Here is a 10,114-nt window from a genome sequence, read left to right as displayed (position 1 = left end):
CAAAGTGACCTCTGAAGCGAGTTCATCAACTTAACTTTCCCACATATTTACTCTTTGCTGCTCCTGTGGGTTGACTTAGTCAAGCACCACTACTATTAATGAGTCAATGTGACTTTGTGTCAGGCAGACCTGGGTTCAAATCTTGACTCCACTTGGTGCTGGCTCTATACAAGCTCAGGCTCCTTCATTAATATTTCCTTCTGAGAGCTTTTGTAAGGATTCAGTGAGAATGTTTAAATCATCTGGAAAATCATGAGCATTCAGCAATTATTTGCTCCCTTCCCTCCCAAAGAGTTGGTATATTCACTTTTATATACAACATAGTTTTCTTTGTGAGAAAACATTGGCTTTCTTTTGTGAACATAAATGTTTAAATGCCAGATCTAAATCTGCTAGTGTGGATATAACAGTTTTGAGGTTAGTACTTAAAATTTTAATTATCTTTTATTATTAACATCAAAATTACTTTATTAACTATGATTGCCTACCAGTTTTCTTGTTATCCCCAAATGTAGCTATTAAAATGTTGGAAATCGTGTGGAACACATCTGAGGCTTATGAGCTGATTTCCTGGTACTTGAGGGTTATGATATAGGCAAGAAAGTAAAATACGCTAAGAAGTTTAATATCACTGGGAAAATTTAAAAGTCACTTCCTTTATTGAAGTTTTGCAAGCAACCCTTAAGAAGCGTGAGTAGTTTATAATAAATGTGCCTCTGGTGCTTTGGTGGTGTGGTTTTCATGACACATGGTGAGAGGGTAGAGAGAGGGGCTTCCCTGAATGATCAGAGTGGCTTTCAGATTATCTGCTAAATGCAGGGAATTCTAGAACCACACAAGCCACACCAGAGGAGATGGCCAGAGCAGACAGGTGTGAAGCATGACAGTTTTGCAGGTTGAATGCTAAGTACTCATGAAACCTCCTGCCTCCACTCCTCCCTCCCTTCCCTTATACCAACTCAATGGACATTTAGGGTACTATGCTAAGCAAAATAAGTCAGAGGAAGAAGGACAAATACGTATGATCTCCCTCATAAGTAGAAGATAAAAACAACAAACAGATAGAGACAGAGATTAGATTGGTGATTACCAGAGGGGAAGGGGGGAGGGAGGAGGGCAAAAGGGATGATTAGGCACATGGGTGTGGTGATGGATTGTAATTAGTCTTTGGGTGGTGAACACGATGTAATCTATGAAGGAATAGAAGTGTAATGAGGTACACCTGAAACTTATACAATGTTATTAACCAATGTTACTGCAATAAAAAAAAAAAAAAAGAAAAGAAAAAAGCTTTTCTCCTCCAAGCTAATTTGATGAAGTACAGCAACCTTTATTCAGGTATTTTGCAACAATTTATAAAGGAAAGGTCATTTTAGGACAGGCCTTCCCACCCTGATTTACTTCAAGGAATGAATGGTAATGTCTGGTCATTATATCTAGATATAAAAAAAGAAGGGGTATGGAATCCCAAAATTTGAGCCAGTATTAAGGACTTTTAAAAAGATACATTATGAGGGCCGGCCCTGTGGCTTAGTGGTTAAGTGGACGCTCCGCTGCTGGCGGCCGGGGTTCGGATCCCGGGTGTGCACTGACACACTGCTTCTCTGGCCATGCTGAGGCCACATCCCACATACAGCAACTAGAAGGATGTGCAGCTATGACATACAACTGTCTACTGGGGCTTTGGGGGAAATAAATAAAATTAAAGAAGAAAGTCATTCTTATAAAAAAAAAAAGATATATTATGAAACTCTAGTATAACACCAAAACAAGGAGAAAAACTATTCCCCAAGCAGATTAAAGACCATGGATAATGCAATCACTATGTAAAGAGGAAAGGAGATTACTAACAGACTTCTCTTCAAAGGAAGGCAGGGGAATATCAATTTCTCATACAAAGTGAATTTGTAGGATTAGTTTCAATGAAAATGTAGTGATAAAGAATCTTGGAATTTTCTCTGGTGTCCCTTGGGTAGCGATAATGTACATGCTGCAGGCTAAAGATAAAGAGAAAATAATTTTAAGAAAAAGTTAATATGGTGAACTTCATCAATCTGAAGTGGACAGTGGGATGAAAAACAGAAATCTTTGGTCTGACTCTTCCCTAAAAATGCCCTCCTGGTTGGATGGCCGAAGCCAGGTGGGGAAGAAGGATTGTTGGAGGGCATGGTACAACATTGCCTGAATATTCTGGAATGCTGGTGACCTTCCAGTAATTGGACTGCATCTGGAAAATGGTACAGATTCCCAAACTCTTGCTTCTTATAAGTAATGGTTGACTTCCATGTTGCCAACTTGATATTAACTTCAAAGCATAAATTTGAAATTTAGATCCACTGTATCTTTGAATATAATTTCATAAAAGTTGAGGAGGGGGCTTTTGTTTCAGTTTGTCATTTCCACTTACAATCAGCCTCCTAGAAAGCATGAGGACAGTAGCAAAACACTTCTGATTTCATGTTCCTTTATTCTTCTCACCTTGTTCCTTCCTCTATTGTGAGAATAAAGAAAGGAGAGAATGATATAAGTACCTGTTGTTTGTTCTTTGTTTTCCTGGAATTCTGGAACTTTAAATAGAAACTAAAGCATGATTGAGACCCGGCTTGTTCAGAAACCTGATTAAAGCTTTTCTATTTCGAGAAATGGTTGCTTTAATTTTTCATGAGAACTTTAAACAGATTTAAGAAGTTTAGACCACGTTGAATTCCTTTTAAATTTGTTTGTCATCTTGGATTAAGGTTAAGTCTATTATTCCATGTTTTCAATCATTACTCTTCTCTTGTTAAGATAATAATGTTTTTTTTTTTTCCCTTTGCTGATGACTGCTTCCTCTTCCTGCCTTCCGTGAGAACATCTTATCATTCAGTTTTTGGCACACTCTGATCTCTCTTAGCCTGAGATTCCATCAATTCTCATCTTTTCGACTATACATATATACAAAATTGCTGAGATTTCCATTTTCCATTTTCTCCTCCTGTCTGAGTTCCATGCCCATAGTTCCAGTTACTCACCGATTGCCACCATCTAACCTCCACCAGCTCTCCTTCTCATCTGTTGATTTGTTAGTGGTTCTATTATCCTAGTTCCCTAAACATAAAACCTTGGATTCGATTCATCTCGTTCTCCTTCATTCACTATAGCCTATCACCACATTCCGTGGATTTTTCCATTTTGAAATGTTTTTTATATTCATTAGTTTGGCAGTTATAATCCAAAAAAACAACAGATTAAACACAGTGTAAGTTTAGTTCTGTCTTATGTACAGCCCAGGTAGCTGGTACAAAGGTAGTATAGTGGCTTGACTGTATTAGGGATGCAGGCTTCTTCCATCTTGTTGCTTTGTGATCCCCTAGGTATTGACCTTGTCCATCTGGAGAATGATAGCTCACCACCACAGATACAGTCCAGTTTTCAGAAAGGGGAGAAGAGGAGGGAAGGGCCACACTCCCCTCTCTTTTGGGGTATAACCTAGAAATGGAATACATCACTTTTGCTCACAGCTCATGTTTTAATGACAAAATCTATTTGCATGGCCATATGTAGCTGCAAGAGGCCTGGTCATATGGTCCTTAGCTCAAGTCTTTGTACCTGGCTAAACTTTCTATTTCTAGAGAAGAAGGGGAGGTGAGCTATTGGGAGCCGTATCTGCTATACCTTCCTTCATCCAATTTTACATCGCTTTGGTGGGCCTTTATTGCCCAGCGCCAGGATTACTTCTAGAGACTTATAGCTCACTTCTAGCTGGATTGACTGTTCGCTCACTATCAATTCACCCATTCTTTCTTTCTTCCTTTCTTCCTTCCTTCCTTCCTTCCTTCCTTCCTTCCTTCCTTCCTTCCTTCCTTCCTTCCGAGGAAGATCAGCCCTGAGCTAACATCCGTGCTAATCCTCCTCTTTTTGCTGAGGAAGACCGGCTCTGAGCTAACATCTATTGCCAATCCTCCTCCTTTTTTCTTCCCCAAAGCCCCAGTAGATAGTTGTATGTCATAGTTGCACATCCTTCTAGCTTCTCTATGTGGGATGCGGCCTCAGCATGGCCAGAGAAGCGGTGCGTCGGTGCGCGCCTGGGATCAGAACCCCGGGCCGCCAGTAGTGGAGTGCGCGCACTTAACCGCTAAGCCACGGGGCCTGCCCCACCCATTCCTTCTTTTAAAGAACCACTTTTTTTTTCTTGTTAAACCTCAGCTTAATAGCCCACAGCATGAAGTCTCTGTTTCACAGCTCTTATAATATGGTCCTATTCTATCTCTTTCCAGTCTTTTTTCAACTTTTATTCATTCATTAATTCATTTATGTATCCAGTAAATATGTGTTGAGTGCCTACTAGGTCTCAGGCTTGGAGTCGCTTGTTTTCCCAAGCTAGTTCATTTGGGTTCTGTGGAGAGAAAACATCCTCGTGAATGTCCGTGGTCTTTAATGTCACAATGATTCATTTCTGATGGTTGTTTTCACCATTGTAATGCTTGAGGGGTTAAATGCATCTTAAGAACAGCCTTTTAAAACCAGATTTTGAAGTTGAAGTCATTAATTTGCTTTTAAGAATCAGATGATGTTCACTTGACATTTTGCACTTTTAGGTGTTTATACATTTTAGAACTGTGATTTGCCTTTAAAAACAAGAATAGAAAAGAATGCGTATTGAAGCAGCTATAATAGATTTAGTAGCTCATTGAAATTGTAGAACAGCTCAAATGCAAGCTTGGACTAAGTATTACCTCACATGTTATATTTTCTAGTTGCTTATTTTTTTCCAATCAACTTAACCTCATCCTCAGTCCTACAGACTGAGGTATAAAGGTCTATATCACATAATACACCTTGACTGGACTTGTCCTCCAACTACATTTTCTTCTCCTTCTACAATCCTAGGTATTATTGAGGCAGACACCTACATAATACAACTAACCTGACATCGTTTTTATATTTGTACTACATTCTTCCAGAGAAGTCGCTGGACCAGGTCCAGGGCTAGGGTGAGGTACATGAGGCTGAGTTGTACCAGTGCAGGGTCAAATCTTTATCTAAAATTTGAAGTTTTGCTCATCATAGGTTTTTGCACTAATTTTGATTTGTAAAGAATATTGCATTAAAATATTATTTATCTTGATTTCTGAGGTTTTGGGGACCCCCTGAAATCTTGTGTCTGAGGTACACTGGGTCCTTCTCCTTTACGCAGATTGTTTGCATATTGACATGGCTAGCTGCTGGAGTCATTAAAACTTTCAAGTTAGAAAATGTATATTTTGAAGAGAAAATAAGTATTCATTATTTTACCAAAACCTAGAATTAACAATTATCTTAAATACTGTCAGATCATAGTTTAAGTATTTACATTTATAACTGAGATCAGGTGGGGATATATAGGGAAGCCAGTCCATGAAAACAAGGCAGAGGCACCAATAGGGAAGATGGACAAGCGCCCAGGATTAATAATTTTAACCACTTTATTACATTGTCGTGAAATGGCTGCTCTTGTTCATCTGCAGCCTGGTAGCCCCGTCTCTAAAATGGCAGTGTAGTCATGTAGTTTTCAAACCACACCCCTGGAGGGGAGGAAGAGAGGAAGAGAGAGTGGGCAGAGCCCCAGACCCTGAAGCTGCATTAGCCAGAGTGGTTATGCTTGTATCTGTCTTACATATTTGCCCGTTGGGACAGTGTTCATTTGGGAAAAAAAAAAAATTCCTCAGCTAAAAAAAATATCACTGGACTAGGTGATTTTCAAGATCTCTGCTAATTCACAATTCTGAGTGTGCATGTGTTTCTAGTTTTGATTTCTCCTGATCCATCCACACCTTGATCTGCTCCCCTTGCAAGGTGTACATCACCCTTGGGTGAGACCACTGGCTCTTTTGCCTTGGGTATCTCTTAGCTGTCATAAATATCACCAGGTTTTCTCTAGATTTAATTATAGTTCCAAGAGAGATAACAGAGAGAGAATTAGGCCTCATGTGATAGCAACATCTTGCAAATTCTGCATCCCATATTGAAGTTCAGAAAGAACAGAGTAGGACACCTAGCTACATTTATTTTTGTTTTATTTTAAATTTCTGTTAATGCATTTAACATATATAATAATTATAATACAGAGTATAGATTTAGTCTATCAGTATAGTAATACTTATCATTTATAAAAATAAAGAGTCATAAATAGGAGATGTGTGCTCAAATTTTTTTTTTCTATTTTTTGTTAAGTGTACCACTGTTCTTGAAACCTTTTCAGGAATTACTTCTCTTTTGTTAGTAAAGCTTTTGATCATTGATAACTTAAAGGATGAGTAGAGACTCTCTGTGTCTTAGTCTTTAGCATATTTGTGTTTAGCATATCCCCCATAAATCTGAATTTTGATGTGTGTGAGTAATCAAAATTATGTATGGAATATTATTTTCAAAGTCCATTGCATAAGCATATTTGGATGTAACAAACTGCAAAGAGGTGGAGAGGGAAAAATAACTATATCACTCTCTTTTATTTCTATTTTTTGTTTTTTGATTCTATTGCAATGGGCAGATAGGTGAAAATTCATAAAATGAAAGCACAAATTTAATTATGGAAAAGGTATAGAAATTATATATTTTTTTAAAAACATGCATTTTAACGACACAAATAGCAATGTTTAGTTTTCTCTGACTTTGAACTGGATTCCTGTTTGCAGTTTCTACTAGATCTTTGCCAAGACCTGTATGCAAATGTTTGAAAAAATTAGGACTGCAAAAATATATTTTCCTAATCTTGTTGTGTTAGGGGTACATATTTGCATTATATTACATAAACTTTGAAGCTTAAAATTTTTTTTATTACCACTTCTCATATGATCTTTTTTTTTTCATTTATTTTTCTCTTCCTCTTCTCAGTTCCTTATATTTGGCCCAAACAAAGAGGACTCAGTTGAAGGGAAACAGTCTCAGATACAGAGTGAGAGGAACAGCCAAAACCATATGGGAAGCTGGGTATAGGAACGAGGTCAAAAGATGTCTGCTTTTGCTTTTAATGTTCTTCCAAGGCAATAAAATATTCATTCAGGCAGCTCTGAGTCTGAAAAGCACCTCATGTACCTTGACATTCAACAGATATTTATTACATTCCTCCTAGCATGTGCAAAAACATTGTGCAAGATGAATGAGTCATGGTCCATGCCCTCAAAAGGCTTAAAAAAACTTAGGTGAAGTGGGGATGGGAAGGCTGACACTAATCAGAAATTTGTGATGTATGTGATCAGTTCGATGACAGAGATATGCCGGAGTGTTTTAGAACACGGAAGAGGGAACCTACCTAGCCCGAGGGGGAAGAGAAGGCTTCTGGGAAAGGGTACCCAAGTTAACCCTGAATGGATGAATAGATATTAGCCCAGGGGATGGGGCAGGGATTGAGGGCAAAGAACCTTAGCCACAGGGGCAATATAAACAAGGCACAGGGGTGCCATTGGCTGGGTGTGACTACAGAGCTTTAAAACTGGCGCAGGTCGCAGGTCGGGCTTGGGTGAAAATGAAGGAGAGGTAGCCTGGGGCCAACTCCTGGAGGGTACCATGCACTCTCTGAAGGGCTTGGACTCGATCCTGTAAGTGATGGGAAGGCTGTGAAGGATTAATCATAGAATGATCATGAGCAGATTAACTTTGAAATAATTCCACCTGACCTCTGTGGAAAGAACGGAGTTGCAGGAAGCAAGAAAGCATAGAAGAAATTAATTTAGGACATTGTTTCGATAGTCCAGGAAGAGTGAATGGCACGCTGAACTAGGGTAGTGGGAGTGTGGTGGAGGGAATTTGCAAAGTGCCCTATTGCTCTGAGTGGCTGAATACTGATGGTTCATACTCCTAGTATTTTTCACCCTTCCTTTGTCAAGTGCTAAACCCTGAGATACAGGGCCCATTCTGTGAACAGGAATTATATGTGTGTAGTTTATCTTCATTTCTAGAAGCAAGATGGTTGGGTTCCTTCCACATGGTCCCTGTGTGGGTGCTGGGAATACTGGTACAATGTCTCAGGGCACATAAGAAAGATGGAGAAGATTCTCTACAGTCATATTCCAAAAGTGCAATATGTTTCCACAACCTCCCAAAGGTATAGTCATGCCAAGTATTATTTTACAGTCATTTTTCTATGCCTACAAATGTTTGCTGTAATGGTCAGTCGTTTTTAGGTGATGACTTTCTCAACTTGACGTTAATCCCTAATAACACTGATGAAGTAATTATATACTGCATTTTGTAGCTGGCAATCCTAGGTACTAACCCCTGTTGTTTGAAATGAAGCCGTTTTGACTTTTAATAGAAAACTTTGTTGTAGAATTAGAAGTTCTGCTTTTCCCAAGAAAGTCAGGCAAGTCATGGTATTTACCGGTTTTAACTCAATTAAAAAAAAAAACATGCAGACAAAATGAGTAAAATTTGATAATCTAACTGGATTTTTACCTTTTCCAGTTCTTCATAGTTTTGTTTTGTTTTTTTTTTAATTTGCAGGAAAGAAAGTTTATCAGAGTTTCTTCCTAAACCTGTCTTAGAAATAACAGCATATTTTAATCAGAGATTTGTAAGTATCCTTTTCTTCTTCATTTAGGAAATTAGATATTGATTTTGTGGAAGAAATGGCTCCTTCAGTAAACAGTTGACAGGATATAGCTATACAATCTGAGCTGGCAAGTGAAATTTGAATGAGAGTAAAACACACTCAAAAATCAGCCCTCAAAAAACAAAACAAAGAAACCAAAACCTCAGTCAGAAAACCTTCTCCAAATCTATCTACAGCTAGTGAATATGTGGTTTATTTTTTGGCAATTTCTCTTTCATGATGTCATTTTCATTACTTTTTCTCCATTGGGAAAATATCTGTGTGTCCACGTATTTTAGAAAGTCTGTAATATCAGTGGGAAAGAAGAGGAAAAGAGTAGTATGTGAACACAGAAAAGGGAAGAATTTGTATTGTGTTAAAAGTTATACGGCTTGGACGACTTTGCATTTTCCATGAACACTTTTAGTAAATTTTTGAAAAATCAAAGCTAGGTCTCATAATAGCTAAGGTCCATTCAGTTTCATCATATTTATGAAATGTCTATTATTGTTCTGTACCCCAAACTGGTCAACTCAAGAATGGAGAATCTGGGAGATCCTTCCTATTTCAATTTAGCAAGAGATCAAGACAAGCATATCTTTTCACAAACAGATATTTTATTAAATGAATTGAGAAGAACTAGTTAGGGGAAAGAAAAGCTTTGTCCAAAAAATGTCTCTGTAGTAATAGCATTTTGCAGTTTATTCCTTGAAAGACCTTTCAAGTCTACTGTAGTCCTATTCTAGCACTAAAGCAAATAGTCAGCATATTGAGTTGAAGAGCACAGAGTCTAGGGCCCATGATGTAAAGCAGATTAATGAAGGAGAGTCATGTAACTAAGGTCTGGAGTTGGGTGGGTTCCTCGCTAGGTGTGTACGACCTTGGGCAGCATAGTTCTGGGCTTCTCAATTGTAAATATTTGTGTTTGAAGGTATTGACTAGAAATGATGACTACCTTAGATCATTTTATGCTTCCAGGAAGTCTCTGAAACATTGTTGCTTAGTAGGTAATAGTCATTTTATCTTGGCTAATCTATGGTTATCATAATGACATTAACATTTGCGTAGTAGCTAATAAAACCAACCAACAGGAACTGAGACATATTTCTAACTTGCTTCATCAGATAAGACCTCAGCAAATTGTTTAATTAAAAGGTGTACTGAACTCTTAATTACACATTCTAAAGCAATATAGGCTGTGTCTTAGCTATATGGCATTAATTTTCTGTTCCAATGCATCCATTTATGAATCTTGTGGTTTTGGGTAAGTTACCTGAACTCTGAATGAAATGATGAAACAATACAATATAAATAATAATAAAATAAAGTTAGACTGCAATCAGAATTTCCCCTCTCTCCCATATTGTTTCATAGACCTGGAGGTTTTATACATATAATGATTTCATTTGTCAGCATATGTAAGCTATTTTGTGAATGAAGTTGATGTGTATAAAATCAGTAAAAAAATTGTTAAAATGCAGATTCTTGGCCACATTCCCAGATATTTTTAACAAGCATCTTAGATAATTCACATGAAAGTGATCTACAGGCTACGCTTTGAGAAAC

The 10,114-nt window shown here is 37.8% G+C and overlaps 1 protein-coding gene across 1 annotated transcript in view; it reads left to right on the top strand.

The window, feature by feature from the left end:
* Positions 1-8,467: 8,467 nt before the first annotated feature.
* The window catches only part of PKIB (cAMP-dependent protein kinase inhibitor beta), a 43,098-nt gene continuing 41,451 nt past the window's right edge, over positions 8,468-10,114 (top strand). The window contains exon 1 of the mRNA XM_058566368.1: positions 8,468-8,530. The gene's annotated coding sequence lies outside the window, so the exon portion shown is untranslated. The remainder of the gene's footprint in view (positions 8,531-10,114) is intronic.

This window comes from Diceros bicornis, chromosome 23 (genome assembly GCF_020826845.1).
Source record: "Diceros bicornis minor isolate mBicDic1 chromosome 23, mDicBic1.mat.cur, whole genome shotgun sequence".
NCBI classification, from domain to species: Eukaryota; Metazoa; Chordata; class Mammalia; order Perissodactyla; family Rhinocerotidae; genus Diceros; species Diceros bicornis.
This window is presented reverse-complemented; position numbering and strand designations above follow the sequence as displayed.